Genomic DNA, 21,438 nt, shown 5'->3' with positions numbered 1-21,438 from the left:
CTAAGAAACGCGTGTTAGAAAAGAACTGATACCTGTGGCTGGCCTTTAGACCGCCACATACATACGGCACACATGTGCACACATGCACAAAAAAAGAAAAGTCAAAAATAAATAAGCGTATTTTTACTTTAAAAAAAAAAAAAACAACCTCACAGCTTTGGGGGTTAGAGAGATGGGTCAGTTGTTAAAAGCAGTGATTACTCTTCCAGAAGATACAGGTTTGATTCTCAGCACCCACATGGTGGTTCACAAACATCAGGAACTCCAGTACCAGAGGATTGCACACCCTATTCTGGCCTCTGTGGGCACCAGGCATGCATGTGATGCACAGACATACATGCATGCAAAATACTCATACACATAAAATACAAATAAATCTCAAAAAATAGTTCTTTATGACTCCAAATTTTTTTCTTTAACATCCCTTTACTCTTCTTCCTTCCTTCCTTTTATTTTATTTTAAATATTTCTCTATCCCCTACCAAGAAACCTGACCTTGCATTTTCCAGATGTTGGAAGATCTGTTGAAAGCTCTTGTCTATTGACCAGAATATATAGAGTTGGTTCCAGCCCATAGAAAGTCCTGAAATACTGGACACAGCAGGGTAGGTCAGTGGAACTGAAGTGATTGCAAAGTACCAGAAAGCTAACCAATAAGAATAGAACGTTAATTTAGGAATTAGACCATTTCTATCATAGTAAATGAAGTGAAAATACCAGGTATTTTATACGTTTAGCACTTACAATTAAGGTGATGTCTTAGAGTTTCTATTGTGATGAAACACCATGACGATAAAATGCTTGGGGTTGAAGAGTTTGTTTCATCTTTCAATTTTTAATTCTATACTCCATTGCTGAGGGAAGTCAGGGTAGGAACTCAGGGCAGGAATCATGAGGCTGGAGCTGATGCAGAGGCTCTGCTTACTGGCTTGCTTTCATGTCTTTCTCACCCTGCCTTCTTCTATCACCTATGACCACCAGCCTAGGGTGGCACCACCCACAGTGAGCTGGGCATTCCCACATCAATCATCAGTTAAGGCAATGCACCATAGGCTTGTCCACAGGGCAATCTGGAAGGAGTAATCTTCCAAAATGATGCTAGCTTGTATCAAGTTGACGTGAAACAGTCAGTAGGACAGTCTGAAGACAGACTCTTACCTTGTCAGATCACTTTCCAACAAGTTATTCCCGGAGTTTTTCAATTGTGAATCTGGTAATAGGAGTAAAGAAACTATTTAGCATAGTAACTACTGATATCATCTACCAGGACCCCCTTCATTTAACAGTCATGCCTGTCATGAAATTAATTAATGGCATGGCACAGCTATCAACGTTTTAAAAGTCCATACTCTCTGCTGTCTTCATCATGGACCAGAAGTGCCCCATTAGAAGCATGGGGATGGGAACGTAGCAGTGGGAGACACAGAGATCCTGATACATCTTTTTCTTTAAAGATGTCTACCCCGAATCCATAGTAGAAGAATAAAGGTAACAGACCTCCCTTGTCAGACTCTTGGTAGCTATTCTTTGTCCATCCTCCTGAGCCACCGAGTTTCTTTCCCATACTTTGGGCTTTCCATGAAAACATACAGGACACAGAAGCATGGGGAAAGGGACTGTGGAGGAGTTATGGGGCTGTTTGCATGACTTTGGAAGTGAACGTGTTAGAAAGATGGCTCTACTCTAGTCACACCCTCTTTTTCAGCTTTCTTTCACACACTGTCTAAGACCAGAGTCTTAAAGCAGAAACACAGCTGAACTGACACCAGCCTTGAGCTAACAATAAGGGATAGAGTCATTCTGACCTGTAAGTTTCTTGATCTGTTCAAGAATATGTTGTGTTGAAGTCTAGAGAAACACACACAAAAAAAGAAACAAGAAAGTTAGATTTATGTTATAGATTGGAGATTTTACTGATAATACATCTCATCTTACCCATGGGATATTGATATGTTCTATATCAGATATTAACTCAGCTGTCTTCTACAATCATAACATTAATTACTAATTTATTTGTGAATAATTTATTAAATACAATAAGGAAGCAGTGAGATGGCTTTGTAGGCAAAGGTGCTTGACACCAAGCCTGAGGACCTGGGTTCCATCTCTGGAGCTCACCTAGTGAGAGGAGTGAAGCAGTTTTCACAAGTTCTCCCATTTACCTCCACATGCACACTATGGCATTTGTGCATGCATGCACACTCCCATACACGTTATTAAAGTGTTTTTTTAAAAAACTAAGTTCTAGATTATTATATGGCATACTGAGACTAAAGATAAATAAGAACGCTGTACTCTAGAGACATGCATTAGTAAGGAAAGCAGCCACCTAAACAGATAAGATACCATGTGGGAACCAGCAAAAGAGCTCAGTGGGTAAAGGTGACTGTTCCCAAGCCTTGGCAACCTACATTTAACTCCTATGACCTTCAAGGGAAAATGGAAAGAACTGACTCTTGCAGGTTGTTTTCTACTTCTCTATGTCCCATGACATGTGCACACCTGTACACAGACACACAGACACACACACACACACACACACACACACACACACACACACAATTTTTTAAAAATGCGGTAAATGTAATAGAAATGCATCAGTGAATGCAGAAGACCTTGATTAATTTCCTTAAACAGAATGGAAGAATTACTCCATCAATTTCCATCTGAGCTAGAGCTCAGAGAGTCAGCTGATTTCTGGGCAAAAAAGGACATTATAAGCAAGTAAGACATCACTGAAAATGGCATATTGTCATTTTTGTAGTGGGGCATTCACCATAGAAGACTAGATAGACATGGCTTTAAGCCAACAGAAAGTCTTTAGTAGCCACTTGGCAACTACAATGAATGTTTGGGATCCCAGTGTAGCCCCAAGTCTCCTTCAGGGTGACTTTTAAGCACAAAACCCATGTTCTGGGTTGACATACTTCAGTTAACAGGAACAATTAGCCAGAAACAGAAACCAAAAAGTGAAGCTAGTACATTTTGAGACTCCAAGAACTATGGACTTTGATGGATTAGGCCTTTGATTTAGTTTTGGCAGGTGGTACTGTCTAGGTGCTGAGTTTTACAACCTGAATTGATTGCACTTGCATCATGGAGTGAGTTGTGCTAAGGTCTGGAGCCCTGCTACAATTTTCAGGTGCACTTTTGCTGAGCTGTGGGAGATGGGGCTGAGAAGGTGAGAACCGGTGGATGCTTGGTGTTAGGAGTTCAATTCTATCCTGTAAGGTCTTCCTAGAAAGTCGTAAACTCCTGGGACTTTGCAGCAATGCCCTCAGTCAGTTTAAGGATATTATTAATGACATTTGTCACCCTTAAAATAAAACAAATAGGTACTCTTTCTTTTTGCATCAGGACATCACTATCTAAAGAGCCTGGATGACAATTCTGGAGCATTTGGTGACAATTCTGGAGCATAAGTCCATGATTTAGTGACCCAATTTACCACAGAGCTAAATACATCTACTGGTCATTTTGATAGTTTTTAACTTATTTTATGCTTGCTTAATCATGCATTGTTTAATAATATATGTTCATGATGGAACCATTAAGATACAAAGAAAAAGAAAACTGGTGTTGAAATCTCAGTTAATATGTCTACCAATGATACTTCTGCATACGTATCTCCACGTGATCTACAAATATCACAGACCTAAGTAATCTGGAAACACCTGCATGGTGAAATACCTACAGATATTGGATAGATCACAGCATGTTTTTAAAAATGTAGAGTTTATCCTCTGTGAAAAGGTTACAATAAATGCTAAGTGAACACTTTTCAAAAATGGAGCTCCAGAAGCTACCAGTGGAGCCTCTTCTCTTCTAATGTTGCTGCTTAGGGAGCTTGGTCACCTCCACCCTGTACTGTGGATGTCTGAGACAAACAGAGGGACAGACAGACGACTAGAGACTTGAGACACATATCTGTAGGTATTCGGCTCTTATTTTTGTGTGTTTTTTAAAAAAGATTTATTTATTTGTTTTATGTCTATGAGTACACTGTAGCTGTTGTGGGTTGTGGAACAGTTGGAGGATAAATGGGAGGGGTATAAAGTCTGGATTGTAAAAAAAGATTAAACAATGAATTAAAAAACAAAAAAAGCCGGGCGGTGGTGGTACACACCTTTAATCCCAGCATTTTGGAGGCAGAGGCAGGTGGATTTCTGAGTTTGAGGTCAGCCTGGTCTACAGAGTGAGTTCCAGGACAGCCAGGGCTATACAGAGAAACCCTGTCTCGAAAAAACTAAAAAAAGAAAAAAAAAAGAAAAAAGAAAATGTAATCAGGTCAATGGATCTCATTACAGATGGTTGTGAGCCATCATGTGGTGGCTGGGAGTTAAACTCAGGACCTCTGGAAGAGCAGTCAGTGCTCTTAACCTCTGAGCCATCTCTCTAACCCTTCAGCTCCTGTTTTATGGACACTTTATTAGGTATGTAGATTCTTTTCTTTTGTTTTCTATTGGTCACATGGATCCTGTTCCCTAGCACTGCACAGCCAGAACTGTTTGCCCATACAAATCTCCACTTTCCCCTGCTTTCTGTAGAACATGGATTCCAAGTCTCCTGAACTTATGTTTCTTGAGTTGTTTTGTATAGGATCTCAAAGAAGTTCTTTTAATTTTACAGGTTCTGGTTGAATTGATGAGAGAGAGAGAGAGAGAGAGAGAGAGAGAGAGAGAGAGAGAGAGAGAGAGAGAGAGAGAGACTCCTTACAAGAAAAACACTGAAAAGCAACAGTGAAAACTCAGAGGCTACTTTGAAACTCACTTCACTGTCAGACTGTTATAAAGAAAAATGGGTTGGTAATAGTGTTGGCACAAAAAAATGTCCCATAAAGAGATCTCATTAAAAAAAAAAATCAAGATTCTTAGAGTGCCACATGCTCAGAGGACACACTGATGCTGTGAGGAGATGCTGATACAGAGATACAATTGGTCTTTTTACACTCAACATCAGAGTCAAGGAGAGCAGTCACTCCTGATGCTGGAGATAACTACAGTTCCTAAGACCACATGTGCCATGAGAGAGCCCTTCTACATCAGGGGTTCTGAACCTGTGGGTCATGACTCTTTTGGGGGTTGAAGGACCATTTTACAGGGGTCACCTAAGACCATCAGAAAAGAGTTTATTTACATTATGATTCATAACAGTGGCAAAATTACAGTTATTAAGTAGCAATGAAAATAATTTCATGATTGAGGGTCACCTCAGTGTGTAAGAAACTGTATTAAAGGGTCACAGCACTAGGAAGGTTGAGAACTACTGTTCTTCATGGATCGAATGTGTGTTGTATGCCTCAGTATGTACACAGATTCTACAGGTTTATCTTTAATGTTCTCTAAAGCTGCAACCTTATAGTCAAGATTGTCCCAACAGAATATCTGCCTAGTGACAGTCCTTCAACAAACATACTGATGCAAACTCGTGCTTCAGATCTATGAATTTTGAGTCCAAATAGCCCATATAAATTTCTCATTCTTCTTTTAAAAAGATACTTTTTTAAGTTTTCATTTTATTTTTATTTTATGTGCATGGGTGTTTTGCTTGCATGAATGCCTGTGTGAAGGAGTTGAATTTCTTGGAACTGGAGTTACAGACAGTTGTGAGCCTTCGTGTCGGTGCTGGGATTTGAACTCAGGTCCTTTAAATGAACAGCCAGTGCTCTTAACCTCTGAGCCATCACTCCAGTCCCAATTTTTCATTCTTTGCCTTTAAGAGCTCTCTTCTGTCTTGGCTTCTTTGAATCCAGCCATAATTTACTATATTATACATATTTCCCTACAGTGCTCTGCTTCTCCCAGATAGACATTATTCTTTTAGGTTCTCTCTCTCTCTCTCTCTCTCTCTCTCTCTCTCTCTCTCTCTCTCTCTCTCTCTCTTTCCCTCTCTCTCGTTTCTTTGATGGTTATTTAGGCCCATAGTGGTTAGAAATGCCTGCTTCCCAGGTGAGGAAGAATGAGTTCAGAGCATGTTTCCACTGAAGTGTCCCGTAAGTGCTGGAAGCCTGCTTGCTCCTCAATGCAACATAAATGTCCAGAATTTACAAAGACATACCGTACTTGATTAAACCAATAACTATGAAAGTGATAGTAATAGACATTCCCAACAAGTCTATATATACACATATATATATTGTTTGTCTTGTGTTTTTGAGACAAAGACTCATGTAGCCGAGGTTGGCCTTCAGTTTACTAAGCAGCTGAAGATGACCCTGAATTCCTGATCCTCTTGCCTCTGCCTTCCAGCACAAGCTATTGGCATGGGCCACTCTGCCCAGCCTTTGCTGTTATATTGAAATAAGGATTCGTATAGCTTGGGCTGCTTTGATCTTCTTATTTAGCTGAACAGGACTTCAAACTCCTGATCTTGCAGCCTCTGCCTCCCAAGTGCTGAGATTCCAGGCAAACACTACCAAACCAAGCTATATATAGTGCATGTAGTATACTTCACCGAATTTATGAATCCAAAACAACTTATAAATATTAATAGTTGCTAAATCTAGTGGTACACGCCTGTAATACCAACACTTGGGCTAAGGAGGAGGGTTGTCACATGTTTGTGATAATCTACGTAGTGAGCACCAACCTAGCCGGGGCCATAACGCAGGATCCTATCTCAAAAAACTAAAACAAAACACAAACACACACACACACACACACACACACACACACACACACACAGCCTTTTTACTTCAAGTGAAAACCCTATAACATTTAAAGTAATAAAATATATTCTTTATGTTAATAAAAATTATAAAATGTAAATGTATTGAATTAATAAATGATACAGAAGGCCTTCATAAATAAAACCATAAACATTGAATACAGGAGATACATGATGATCTGCATAGTTGGACAGATATTTCAGGCTTTTGGCTGGGATGATTTTAATATCAAAAATGTCATTCCTCTCCAAGTTAAATTCTACTTGGAGGCCTTCTTAATGGAGAATAAGAAGAGAGGGAGAGACTTGCAGGACTGGAAACTAAAAAAGCTACAAAACCATAGTTAATAACAGGAACAGGCCGTTGGGATAAAAAAATTTGCAAAAGGCTCTGAAATATCAGGAGGCAGAGGATTCCTGTGCACTGAAGGCCAGCCTGGTCTAAACAGTGAGTTCCAGGACACCCAGGGCTACAAAGAGAGAGCCTGTCTCGAAACGAAACACCCAGCTCTGAAGCAAGTTCACTTACATATGATGATATGACAGCTCAATTGAAGAGAGCTCCACAGAGCAAAAAGAAAACAATCCCATCGCTGTGATGACAAACGTCAACTCGACAAAATCTCGAATCATCTAGAGATGAGCCTCTAAGCATGCCTATAGGGAACTGTCTGGAAACCGTCCCGGGGAGCCTCTGTGTGGCGCCAGTCTATGACTGAGATCCCAGACCGTGTCCGTGGGGTAAGATCAGCAGTTTAGACTCTCTGCTTTCTGCTTCTTTACTACGAATGCAACGGATGCAACGGATGCAACGGATGCAACGGATGCAACATGAATCGCTACCCTAAGCTCCTACGGCTGTGGCTTCTTCCCCTGCCACGGTGGATTGAGGGACCATAGCTTTGAATGTGAGCTGAAATGAACCTTTCCCCAACGAAGTCACTTTTGTGAGGGTGTTCTGTCACAGCAACAGAGAAGAAACTACGATGACAGTAAATAGCGAGAAAAGATGGGTCCTTTCTCAATATGGGATTCAGAGATAGACTTTCAGTGAATTAAAAATTTGAAGTGTAAGGAGGCTGGAGAGATGGTTCAATAGTTAGGGGCACTGGCTGACTGCTCTTGCAGAGGTCCTAGGTTCGGTTCCCAGCACCCATAGGGTGACTTATAACAGTAGCTCCAGTTTCAGAGGATCTGATGCTCTCTTATGGCCTCTGGAAGCTCAGACATCATGTGACGCACATGCACACATTCAGGCAAAAAGCTCTTATATGTAAAATAAAAATAAACCTTAATTAAAAAGGATTTAAATGAGGGCAGGCACTTGTGGCACATGCCTTTAATTTCAGCCCTCCAGAACCAGAAGCATGGGGATCCCTGAGTTCGAGGCCACCCTGGTCTACAAAATGAGTTCCAGGAGAGCCAGAGCTACACAGAGAAAACCTGTCTCAAAAAACGAAATAAAGAAAGATTTCAAATATGAAAAGTGATGTGAATTTTAAAGAATTCAAATGTGAAAAACTACAACAGACAAAATACAAAAGAAAAAGTCTTTACCACCTTGGATAACGAACTAATTAATTTTTTTTGAAAACCATAATTGCTCAAAGAATCAATCTTAAATTTCTCATCATACACATGAAAAAACTCTGAAGTGAAAAATGTGTTAACAAGCTTGATTTAATTATTACACAATGCATAAAGCAAACTGTTATGTTCCATAAATGTGCACGAATATTTGTTAATAACATTATTTTTTTCTATGTGTGAGTATTTATTTGTATGTGTGCACACCACTTGCATGCCTGGTGCTCTCTGAGTCTAGAAGAGGGTGTTAGATCCCCTGGAACTAGATTTACAGATGGTCGTAACACACTATGTGGGTGCTGGGAATTGAACCTGGGTCCTCTGCAAGAGCAGCAAGTACTCTTAACCACTGAGCCATAACATTTTCAATCCAGCAGAAGACACCCCCTGACATACTCACTTAGAAGCTCCAAATGTCAAATTTCCCATTTACTTCTAGCCCTTGGGAAATGCTAGGAAATTGGCCTTCACACTGAAAAGTATAAAAACTAAAGGGATGTCCCCAGAAACCATTAACTGCAGGCTGATTGTGTAGTTTGCACTTTCTATTTCTTACCTCTAATGCTCAAAGCCCATGGAACCATGCTGCCCATGGCTAGGGTAGGTCTTCCCACCTCAGTGAGTCCAGTCTAGAAGCTCCCTCACAGGCATGCCTGCAAGATTATCTCTTAGCAGACTGTCGATAGTGTCAAGTTCACATCATGAGAGGTCCTCAGACACCTTCAGGCCATGAATTTCAGTGTGTCTGGATTGATGGTCCCATCATTAAAGGTAAGTGGAATACTTTAATTGAACTCTTAGACTTCAGAACCACGTCAAAGGCAGAATGTCGTGGGGCAAGCCTGTAAACGCTCCACTCTGGAGGCTGGCATCAAAGGATTATAATGAGTTTAAAGCCAGCTTAGCATATCTAGTAAGTTCCCAGCTAGCCTGGGCTACTGGGTGAAAGCACATCTCGAAAATCTCTCCTATTTAATTTAGAAGAAGGTCTGAAGAATGGTATGTAGATCAGAGAGGTAAAATAGAGCCAAGAAACAGGAGATACAGTAATGAAAGCTCCAGAAGGGAAGGGGAGTGAGGAGTCATGCCTGCAAGACCTTATCCAGTCTAGAAAGAGCAGAGTTAATCTCTCTTAAAGGTTATACTTCCCAGCCCTGCTTCCCTGACAAATGTGTTTCTATAAGAGTTTTGGGTAAGTCCCAACTCACAGGAAGTATAAGAGGAAGCAGAATATGCCAAATCATGTGAAGGGTTATTATAGTTTTTCCTAATTAAGATTGTATGCATGTATAGGATAAAATATAATCATATTCTCCTCCCCTTCCAGCTTTTCCCACCCCCCCCCCACAAATGTCCACCTTCCAATTTCATGTTTTATTAGTTTTTTTGGTAATCCACTAAGTCCAACTAGAGCTGCCCATATATCCATGGCTACCCAGCATAGGTATTTGATCAACAGAATGTTGGCTGCGAAATCTAGAGCAATGACCCTTTTCTGCGATACATAAATGGAACAAATAGAAGTGGGGAAAAGAGAATCTGTAGACTAAAGGAGAGTCAAGAACCATGGTGTTCTATCTCAACGTGTGATCTTGAGTCCAGCTAAATAATAATTCATGTCACTTCATGGCTATTGGAATTTAAACACTGTGTATTTGAGGCATTAAGGAACTGTTCAAATTTTGTTGTTAAATTTTAGGTGTAATAATGACATTATGATTAATACATTTTTCTTTTCCTTTTTCCTTTGCAGAGTGGAGGCAGGATCTCAAACTATATGTACTAAAACATTTTTCATGAAATTATCTGTGGTTTGCTTCAAAATAATGCAGTAAGGGTTGAAGCAGAGTGACAGGTCAGCGAGGAGTTATCAGACCAACTTTTCTTCCCTAATATTGAGAATAGGTCATAGGGGCTTGCACATGCTAGGTGCATTACCAATTCTGTGTACCTTTGATTTGCCTGAAATTATCTTTAATAAAAATCAAGGAAAATGGACCAGAGCTCACTGGTAGAGTGTTTTGCCTAGTGTGAGCAATGAACTGAATTTGGTTCCCCACTAACAAACACACACACACAGACACACACAGACACACACAGACACACACACACACACACACACACACACACACACACACTGGACATTGATGTTAAGCCTTACCACCTGAGTGCTATCTATCTCTGGGCTCTACACTAACCCACTGCAAACACACTGCAATTCTCTCTCCCTTCATCCTTCCGTCCCTGAATCTCTCTCTCCTTCCTTCCCTCCCTCACTCTTTCCATGCCTTCCACTCCCTTCTCTCTATCTTTCTATCATAGTCATACACAAATAAAATGTATTAAAAACTCTGTATATTGAAACCCAAATGCTACTGAGTGAAATTAAGAAAATGCAAATAGAGCTAGCGAGATGACTGTGGTTATGAGCACATTTTGCTCTTGCAGAAGTCTTGAGTTCAGTCCCCAGCACCCATGTCAGGCAGCTCCCAATCACCTGTGACTTCAGTTCCAAGGGATTGACAACCTTTTCTGGATTCTGAGTGTGTGTGTGTGTGTGTGTGTGTGTGTGTGTAAGGGTGTATGTGTGTACATGGCACTTACATTTCAGATGAAAGATAATCAATATGCTAAGAAATGAATCTTCAATTCATGGATATCTGTTTTAATTATTTTGATTTCTCTCAGGATATATTAATTTTATTCATTTGTGTGTGACTGTCTGTGTGTGGTGTGTGTCAAGTTTGTATTTGTGACTAAGCAGCTCTCTCATCTTACCCTTCCACTCTACTAGAGAGACTAAATAGCTATCTAGAATTTGGGGAAGACTTCAATTCCTACCTCACGTCATCCATAGAAAGTAATTTGATACGAATCTTTGATGCAAATATGAAAGAAAAGGATTTTTACATGCTATGTAATACCTAAACCTCACAGAGAACTCCTGTTTGTAATATTCAATGAGGTCTTTCAAATATAACCTAAAGTAATAACAACCCAACCATTAAGAGTACACTAAGAGGACCAAGTGATGTAACTCAGTAGGTAAAGACACTGGCTGGGCAAGCCTGCTGACACGAGTTCAGAACCCACATAGAGATCAAAGAAGAGAAGCACCTCCACAAAATCGTCCTCTGACCTCTACATGTGAACAATGCCAAATGCATCCACACATGCACATACACACACATGTACATACATATACACACACATGCACACACACAAAAGTGCACAGACAATTTGAATAGGCAGTTTACATGAGGATTTACAAGTGGATAGTAAATGTGAGAAGTTGTTCAGCATTTCTAGTCATGGGGGAAGGCACATGAACCACAACACGATATCATACACGCACCAGAACGACTAAAATAAAAAAGGTGGGCGTGTCAAGTCTGGGCCTGATGGTGGGACTTTGGGGGAGGCAGACACTCATGGTCTACTCACAGGAGAGGAAACTCAGAAAAGAGGCATGACCTACTAACGTTAACTATGTGCACCATGTCTGCAAATGATTCCTCTTTGTCGGAAGTAAAAATTCCCACCCACAAAGTTGTCACTTGCCATTCACGTCCCAAGACCTTCTTTTTCTTGTCATATGAGTATAAATCTTTCTTTACAAAATGAGCTCACTTAGTCTTTTGCCTCCCATGTGATGAACAAGATCCATGCCTCTCCTAACTCATATCACATTCTTTCTGCAAAGGTTCTATGTGTGTCAGTCTGAATGTCTCACTTCAGCTCAAGCTCCTGGGAGCACTTCTTCAATATCTCGAACATTCTTCCTCAGTGTCTTGATAATAGGATCCTAAAGCTACTACTAGCACCACCACAACCTCCTCCTTCTCTACCCTCCTTCCCCTCTTCCTTCTTTTTCCTTTCCTGTTCTTTTTTCTTCTTTCTCTTCCTCTTCTCGTCTTGGCTTTTTGAGACTGTAGTCCTTGCTATCTGGAAATCACTATATAGACCAGGATTACTTTGAACTCAGAGAGATCCTCCTGCTCCTGCCTCCCAAGTGCTGACATCAAAGCTGTGCACCACTATGCCCAGCCTAAAGCTTCTTGATGTGAATTAAGAGAAAAACATTTATGGGTATTGTCTCAACTCCATCTACCATCTGCTTGTTCCCTCAGATGGCCCAGAGGCTAAGCATTTCTACAAACCTATAGGGGTTCAGCACAGAGAGAAGTGGGTTTTGAGAGAGAGTGGCTGCCACCTGTGTCTGGCTCCAATACCAAGAAAACAACACCCAGATGCCACAAACCAAGAAACTAAGTACAATAAGGCTGAGATGGTCCCACAGTGGAATAGCCAGCCCCCACATCGTCTCCATTACTCAAGCCTCTCAACTGAAGAGTCTCTGTCTCCAGAATATCTCCATATGACATCACAATAGACACTACAAGGTAAGGCCAGTCATTGTACACTCAGCTCAAGTCCTCTGCAAGAGCAGCCAGTGCTCTAACCATTGAACCATCTCCCCACCCCACTCTTCACATTGTATATAACTTCAGTATCCTTGTCAAGACCATGAGATTAAAATGGTAGGTGGAGGATCCAGAATCGAAGGGCATTTTTGGCTATCCTGCAAATTCAAAGCCAGCGTGAGCTGCACAAACCCTATCTCAATAAAATGAAAACATTAGTACGTTTACTCTTAACTCCAGCCTTCACTAGCATCTCATATTTTCCCACCAGTGTTCAGGATCCAATCTAGAGCACCATGTTGCTGGAGACTCAACCCAGAGTCCTCTGAGTCGTAAGCAAGTGTTCTATCACTACACCAAAAAAAAGAAAAGAAGTCCCTACGGGGGAAGAGTCGCGCGCCATGGGGACCTGGCGGTGTTTGCTGCTCTTTGGCGGGGTGTCATTCTGGGGTGGTGGCGCGGCCGCTGTCCCGCCCCTGGGGTGCTGAGCTTTGGGTTGTGGGCGCCAGTTATTAGGCGCTGAGGGTGAGGCCTTGAAACAAAGAAGAACACAAATCATGTCCCGAGGACTTCCTAAGCAGAAACCTATAGAAGGTGTTAGAGAAGTCATTGTTGTGGCCTCTGGAAAGGGTGGTGTTGGAAAGTCTACAACCGCAGTGAACCTTGCTCTCACCCTGGCCGCGAATGACTCGTCCAAGGCGGTTGGCCTGTTAGATGTGGATGTGTATGGTCCTTCCATCCCAAAGATGATGAACCTGAGAGGAAGTCCAGAATTATCACCAAATAACCTAATGAGGCCTCTTTTGAATTATGGCATTGCTTGTATGTCAATGGGCTTCTTGGTTGAAGAGACGGCACCGCTTGTCTGGAGAGGCCTTATGGTGATGTCAGCCACTGAGAAGCTTTTGAGACAGGTTGATTGGGGTCAGCTTTACTATTTAGTTGTTGACATGCCGCCGGGAACAGGAGACGTGCAGTTATCAGTCTCACAGAACATTCCCATTTCAGGTGCTGTGATTGTGTCCACACCTCAGGACATTGCACTGATGGATGCACGCAAGGGTGCGGAGATGTTCCGGAAAGTCAATGTGCCGGTTCTCGGCCTTGTCCAAAACATGTGTGTCTTCCAGTGTCCAAAATGTAAACACAAAACTCATATTTTTGGTGCTGATGGTGCAAGAAAACTAGCACAGACCCTTGATCTTGATGTTCTAGGAGACGTCCCCTTACACCTCAGTATAAGGGAAGCTTCGGATGTGGGCCAGCCAGTTGTCTTTTCTCAGCCTGAAAGTGATGAGGCCAAAGCTTACCTGCGTATTGCTTCAGAAGTGGTAAGAAGATTGAAATCACGTCCAGAATGATTCCCAAGTGCCCTGGAAATTGTCCCGGTATTTGATAATCATGAACTGTCAAAAATGAGTGTTGTGGTAGTGTGGAACCCATAAAATAATGACAGTTCTGATTGTTTTGTTTCATTTCTAAAGAAATAATGTCTCATTTTCAGATTTGATTTGACAACCTACGACTCGCAAATAAATGTTCATGTGTGTGTGCTGAAAAAAAAAAAAAAAGAAGAAGTCCCTACGTTTGAGTCTCTGTGATGTTCTCTTTATGTGTAGACTGAGGTTCTATGTTTGGGCGGGGTAGGAATGGAGAATACACAGCAGTGGCCCGCTCATCTTATTCCAGCACATCAAGAGGGGCATGCTATCAATCTGTAACACTAGTGTCAAGCCATCTGTAGAGCGTGCATGCTGCATCTCTCTATCTGACGTTACTATTTCCTGTCTTCATACTTTGCTTCCAGAAGTGTCCTAGAAATCTAACTCCTATTGGAGGTGTGGGCCTAGCATGACTAAGCCCCATCTCCTGGAGAAGTCATATGACACATTCTACTTGAAATTCTCGAATAAGAAAGATTTGCCACCCCTGTCACCACTTTCTATTTGTTTATACTTATCGGTGTGGATGCATGTAGACTTCTTTTGTACTTTGTGGTATGGCTCAATGCTATCCTTCATTTTCTTGCTTGGATTTTCCAGCTTTATCTGTGTGAAGCTTTTCTTGCCTGCTTGCTTTTTATACCTTATCATTGTAGGTGTAAATTTTTTACAGCCTATTTTTTCCCCTTTTCTTCTCCCTCTTGCTCTGGCCACTTCTTGCTCTGGCCCAAAGGTTTGTTTGTTTATTTATTTATTTATTTATTACTTATTATATGTAAGTACACTGTAGCTGTCTTCAGACACCCCATAAGAGGGCATCAGATCTCATTACAGATGGTTGTGAACCACCATGTGGTTGCTGGGATTTGAACTCAGGACCTCTCGAAGAGCAGTCAGTGCTCTTAACCGCTTTTGCAGCCTATTTTAATAAATGTTCAACCTCTCCTCTTGCTGACCACACACCAGATGTAGTGGAAGAGCAAAGTTACTAGGATACGGGGGATGTGTATCTGTTTAGCAATAGTTCTTTGGGAGTGAGCTCAATCTTCTTTGGCAGCAGTTCATTTCTGTAGCAAACACCAAATACAAACCAGCAGCTGCAGTCCAGACCTCTTGGTAGGCAGACACCATGAATGAACCAGCAGCTGTAGTTCAATTCTGAAGAAACTGTTAAGGGCTGGAGAGTGGCTCAGTGGTTCAGTGGTTAAGGGCACTAACTGCTCTTCCAGAGGTCTTGAGTTTAATTCCTAACAACCACATGGTGGCTCACAACCATGTGTAATGAGGTCTGATGCCCTCTTCTGGCATGTAGGCATACATGCATGCAGAATACTGTATATATAATAAGATTTAATAAGTAAATAAATCTCTGAAGAAGGAGAAGAAGAAGAAGAAGAAAAGAGAGAGAGAGAAACTGACAACTGGCCCAAAGCAAAGCTGCAGAAGCAGCAAGAAGCCACAGGAACTTCTGGTGAGTTTCTGTCAATGGTGGCATTACCACAAGCTGAGCTCAACAATGCTATGTATGGAAAACCAATATATACATGTTGTCAGGGAAGAATAGCGAGGTGGCGCAATCAAAACAATGCTCAGTAATCCTCGCCGACTGTCTGTGGGGTCATATTTAGATTCCTTCATCATGGGTCCTTTCATGTGTGTGCTTCAAGAAAACATTCTTTCACCTGTCTGCTTTAGTAAGACATCCTTTCACCTGTGTGCCCCAAGAGAACATCATTTGACATAACTGGCTTTCCAAAGAAGCCAGAATTTTCCACTTCACATCACTGTGGAGTCTGGGCACCCTATAAACAGAGCTCATCTTCTATGTCTCTCATTCTGTAGCCTTCAGAATTCTGTAGCTGAACAGAGACCCAATTCTTTTCTCTCCCACGAGGGGAGTGTTTTATCATAGATTCTGTATGCAAAATTTGTTCTTGAAACACTAAGATTTAATCCATGTGTAAGCATCCTGCCTTGGGTTTAGATGGGACACTGGGCATTTTGCTGTTTGTTGAGCCCATGTATGAAGCCAGGTTGGTACTTTCATCCCCTACCTGGTTTAAACTGCCTTCTTTGGCCTTACAGACTCTTTAACATATATATTCAAGACCCATGCTAGCTGACCTAAGATGTGAAAAAGGGCCCCTGGCTGACCTGACAGCATGGTCGTGACTTCAAATGTCCAACTGTCTCCTATCCTAAGTCCTTTTGGTTTTGATCCTGCCACTGGGTATCCCAGAGATCATTTCCTTTTACCTTCTTTGGTCATAGAGTCTCTGGGTCAGCTGTGTTCCCCCCACCCCAAGTTTCATCACCACCATGGCCTTTTCTCCAGTAGTTTTTGTCCCCTCAGATATTTGCTTTCTCGAAATAGTGCTAGCTATTTAGAGGCAAGCTGTAGGCCATTTGTCTCTGACTAGTTCTTTGAGAGGGAGAGCAATCTTGCTATGTAGCCTCCGATACACATCCTGCCCCACAGTACGCCTCCTGTGCCTTCCCACATGAAGGGAGTGCAGACATGAAATTCTAAGGCATTTCTGAACTTTCATAGCTCTTCCTAGAGCCCCGAATCCCTGGACAAAGCCCTAAGTCTCCGTTACTCACTCTGCATAACCATTGTAAGCCTGACGACATTCTCAGATTTTATCTGTCGCACTTTAACCTCCTTTGTTTCACAACTCTCCTTGATTCTTGACTTCCCTCTTGTATCTCAAAGTAACTCTAGCAACTGAAAGTTTCCATAACTCTCTCCATGGGAGAGTTCCTGGGGGCATCTATTAATTGGCTAGTTCTCTGCTACAAGGGGGAGCCAGATCTCAACAGTGAGAGCCTTGGCTGCAGGCACCTGAAGACTGGACCTGGGATAAATCTGGGTCCCTTTGATTTATCAAAACCCGTGACAGTTTCGGTCTAAAGCAGTGCTGACAACGTTCTAGTGTTTGTTGGGTTCTACCACCAAAGGGTGCCCAGCACCCCTCAGAGTAGGATTCCTTATATTCTTTCTTGCAAACACAGGGAGAGGATGTAGCCAAAGTCCCTGCTCACTGGTCTCTGAGTGGATGTGGCACTCATCCTAGTCCCCAAGAATCTTGTCTAATTGGCATTGTCTTTCTCGAATGACATCTGGAACACAACTTCTCTCTAGCTGAGAATACCTGAAGCCCCTGCTTCCCTTGTTTGTGTATAGTGAGTCTGATTACTGATTTTTTTTTTTTTGCAAGGTTAGGTTCCAAAACAAGACAGTTTTATTTCTGAGAGCAGAAGACGCCAGTAAAAATGGAAATGATCCGGCTGAAAACAGGACTCTTTCCCAATTCTGGGCTGTTAGTGAGTGCCGCACTCACCCGAAACAGAGATTGTCCCCACAATGTGTATTGCTGGCACAAGTCCCCTGGGAACTTGAAAGGGACTCTGCCCCTCCATGGTCTCAGGAACATCAATTCAGGGCACCACAGGCAGTAGGGTCTCCAAGGGTTTGCGTGCTGCTGCGCTTCTGACCTGGCCCAGAGGGGATGCTTTTAACAACCTCACAGACTGAAGAAGCTGCAGCCAGACGTGTCTTAGCCTCAGTGATGGAGCACAGGAGTAGGAGGCTCAGCAAGGCTGTGGGGATCACCTGAGGGAAAGAGCAGGGATAACTGAAGAAAAGGAACGGCCATTTGAGGAAGAACACTGGAGGAGCTAAAGAATTGGGTACAGGGTTAGGTTGGAAGCAAGTATAGGAGGTTGTTACCCGGACTAGAAAGAGATGGGGCCAAGAATAGTGAAAAACTGCCACCGAAGATGGAAAACTCCTGTGCAAAGAGCCCTTCTCTTGCTCTTTCTTGGCGCCCCTCCAAGGCAAAACATCAGACCCCTTGGTATCTTTTTTGCCTCTATAGCTTCTGTCACAGTCATACCACTTCACTCCGTCCCTACCCCATCCATCCACCCCTCTAAATGGGAGCTCCATGTGGCAGAGTATCTCGGAGCTTTGTAAACACAGTGTCACACAAAGTTCCGAAGATGCTTAAGGTCCTCAGAAACTATTTGTTGAACAGCCAGCCAGGGAAGAGTGCCTTTTTCCTTCTCGTGGGCAACCTGGACATGGCAGGAGATGGGGGCAGCTCGGACATCATCCGACAGTGGTTGAGGAAAATGGATCACTTGAAGAAGGCTCTTGATGCAGCGAGCCTTGAACTGTCCAGAGAATCTCTGTGGAAGAAGCAATGAGGTCAGCATCAGGGTAGATGCCTAGGAGAACTGAGAATAGTGTCCCGGGAGAAAGAAAAGACATGAGAAAGTGGGAGCTGTAATTCTGAAGACTGGCTGAAGACACTATGGAAAATTTGTCCCGTAATCATGAGGTATATAGAAAAACTGGGTTAAAGGAGTTGGCAGTAACCCATCAGCTGCCCATAATGAATGGAAAATTGGTGAGATTTACATCTGGGCCCCAACAACCCCATAGGTCAATGATCAAGGATATCAACCAAACTTCAAAGCCATCCACCATGCTCTCTGGTCAGCAGACATTCTCATCCCTCTCTGGCATTAGCCCCTTTCTTTCCCCTTGTATAACTGTTAGTCTCCATTCTGGAGGCCGTAAGATAAAATCAAGCCCATCTCCCATCCCACCCCAAAGTTGGCTTGACACAAAGCAGGTGGGCAGAGCATCCTTTCCCCTGGAGGACAGTGATCGGTTCAAGGTTGTGCACATGACCCAAGACAGGCCAATAGGAGCCCTCTACCAGGCTCTCCCCCAAGTCACCAGGGACAGAGAGACTCCTTCCTACTGGGGTTGCTAATTACATGGACGTTAGACTAACACTTTAGCTTAGAGGAATACAAGTTGGGTTTCTTTTTTGCTTTGTTTTTGTTTTTGTTTTGTTTTGAGACAGGTCTCCTCTGTGTAGTCCTGGCTGTCCTGGAACTCCTAGATCCGCCTGCCTCTGCCTCTGGAGATTATAGGCATGCACCTCCACTGCCCGTCTAAGAGTTGGGTTTCTGTTGCATCCTTGAAACTTAAGAATGTCACCTGGAGGTTATAGTTTCACACTCATGTACTGATCAGGGACACAGAGGTCCTTGTACTCACCCAAAGCACTAAGGGAACCAGGAATGTCAATCATGTGCCTTTATCTCCTCAGTGAAGGAGATAAAGATCAAATGCCTGCATTCCTTCCAGAAAGCTGAGAGTGGATTTTGTGATCAACCTGGTGACCTTTTGCTCCTCTGTGGATGCTGACCTCCCTCACCTTTTGCTATAGAGACAGACCTCACCCAAATTCCCCAGAATGTTTATCCCTGCAGGGATCCCCTCAATGTTCCTGTGTGTAAAAGCACATGCAAATCAGAGACTATGCCCGAGAAAGATATGTCTGTGAAAAAAATAGACCTTGGTCCTACACCCCTTCCCAACTCTGCAAAAATACTTTCTATGGCCATCTAGGTTTGGGGGCCTCCCATCACGCTCTGACCTGCAACATGGCCAGTGCCCTCCAGAAGAGTTTGGAGTTGGAGATGCGGTCCAAACATGTGGTTCTGTAGGATCTTTCCCAGCAGCTCATGGGCCCCAGTACTCACTGTAATCTACATGCACTTGGTGCTTAACTCATGCTGGAACTTCTAAAATGCAAACACACGGGAACACCGGAAGTTAGAGGCTGAGAAAGAAACAGGGTGACAGCCGCTTGTGGTAGGAAATCAGACACCAAAAGGCAGATCATTTGGTTGATGACACAAGGCTTTAACAATCTTTTTAACTTTTTATTCTATTCTTCTGAGGGCTTAACCTGTAAGCTCTAGTTGCCCAGGACAGATAATTTCCTGAAACGCTGGGCTGTTTTTGTAAAACAACAAGCTACCTATTTTCACTTCAGTAAACAAGGGTGCTTGCCCCAACTGAGTAGGATGTGCTTGATCACAGATAGGTGGCAGGTATGTAGTCAGGAAGTACATCAGAATGTGTGCTTGCCCCTGATGAAGGCAGAATGTACACGGCCCTGTGGGTTTTGCCTTTATAAGCACCTGATCAGCAAAATTCAACACCATCTCTGGGAACCCTGGGTATGGATGGAGCTAGTGTCCGTCTTCCCGGCCAGCATTTAATAAAGCTTGCTTTAATTAGGCAAGCGTGGATTTGGTCTTTCTCCTAGACATTTTCATATTTATCTACTTTATTTTTAAAAACAAGTTATTGTATTTTTAATGTGTATGTGTGTATGTGTCTGTGTACCAAATGCATGTTGTGAACTTGGAGGACAGAAGAGGGTGTCAGATGATTTGGAATTGAGGTAACTGACAGTTGTTTTCTACCAGGTGGGTGCTGACAGTTGAACCTGGGTCTTCTGGAAGAGCAAGAAGTGCTCATAACTGCTAGGGCATCTCTCCAGCCCCCACATTTTCATTTGACCCTTGGAGGATCCATAGATCCTATGATGTGGGAGGAGGCATTTATCTACTAGTCTCCCTGAAGGCAGAGGTGGTGCCTAACTCTACTCCAGAGTCTCAGTCCTTCTGATGATATGAAATTGTCATAAAAACCCTTGCAAGAGTGTATGTTAGAAACTTTTGTTCATTTTTAAAAGATTTTCTTTTTATTGTGTTTATCTGTGTGCATGACTGTGTGACACAGAGTGCACGTGGAAGTCAGAAGACAACCAATGGGAGTCCAGTCTCTCCTTCTATCACTTAGACACTAAGGATTGAACTCAGATCATCGGATTTGTTGGCAAGCACCTTTACTCACTGAGCCATTTTACCTCTCTGCCTCTTTGTTGTTTCTTGAGACAGAGGCTCGCTGTGTGGTCCAGTCTGGTCTCAGCCTCCCAAGTGCTGGAATTATAAGTATGCAGCAACATACCTAGATATACTAAGTTTATTATTATCATCCTTATCATCATCATCATCATCATCATCATCATCATCATCATAGGGATGGCAGGGATTGAACTCGGATTTCCAGGCTTATGCAGCAAGTGTTTTTACCCACTGAGCCATCTCACTGGCCCTTTACTGAAACATTTAACAAGTACCTGACACAGTCATTGGGTAAGAGAACAATCAGATTGGTGGGTTCTCTGTCAACTCCACATAGTGTCATCTAGGACAAGGGAGTGCCAGTTGAGGGATTGTTTCCATCAGATGGAACTGTAGGCATGTCTGTGGGGCATGCTCTTGATTAATGATTGACATGAAAGGTCCCTCCTGTGTCAGGTGCCATCCCTGGGCGGGTAGTCCTGGGGCACAGAAAGCAAACTTTGCAGACATGGAGAGCAAGCCAGTGACCTGCATTCTCTATGACTTCTGTTTTAGTTTCTGCTCTGGCGTCCCTCACT

General features: G+C 42.7%; 2 pseudogenes; one reads left to right on the top strand and one right to left on the bottom strand.

Annotated features, from left to right (window-relative positions):
* The first annotated feature begins 13,078 nt into the window (after nt 1-13,078).
* Nucleotides 13,079-14,232, top strand: LOC114630707 (annotated as a pseudogene).
* A 3,323-nt stretch (nt 14,233-17,555) lies between these two features.
* The window catches only part of LOC114630716, a 25,399-nt pseudogene continuing 21,516 nt past the window's right edge, over nt 17,556-21,438 (bottom strand).

This window comes from Grammomys surdaster, unplaced genomic scaffold (genome assembly GCF_004785775.1).
Source record: "Grammomys surdaster isolate TR1022 unplaced genomic scaffold, NIH_TR_1.0 343, whole genome shotgun sequence".
NCBI classification, from domain to species: domain Eukaryota; kingdom Metazoa; phylum Chordata; class Mammalia; order Rodentia; family Muridae; genus Grammomys; species Grammomys surdaster.
This window is presented reverse-complemented; position numbering and strand designations above follow the sequence as displayed.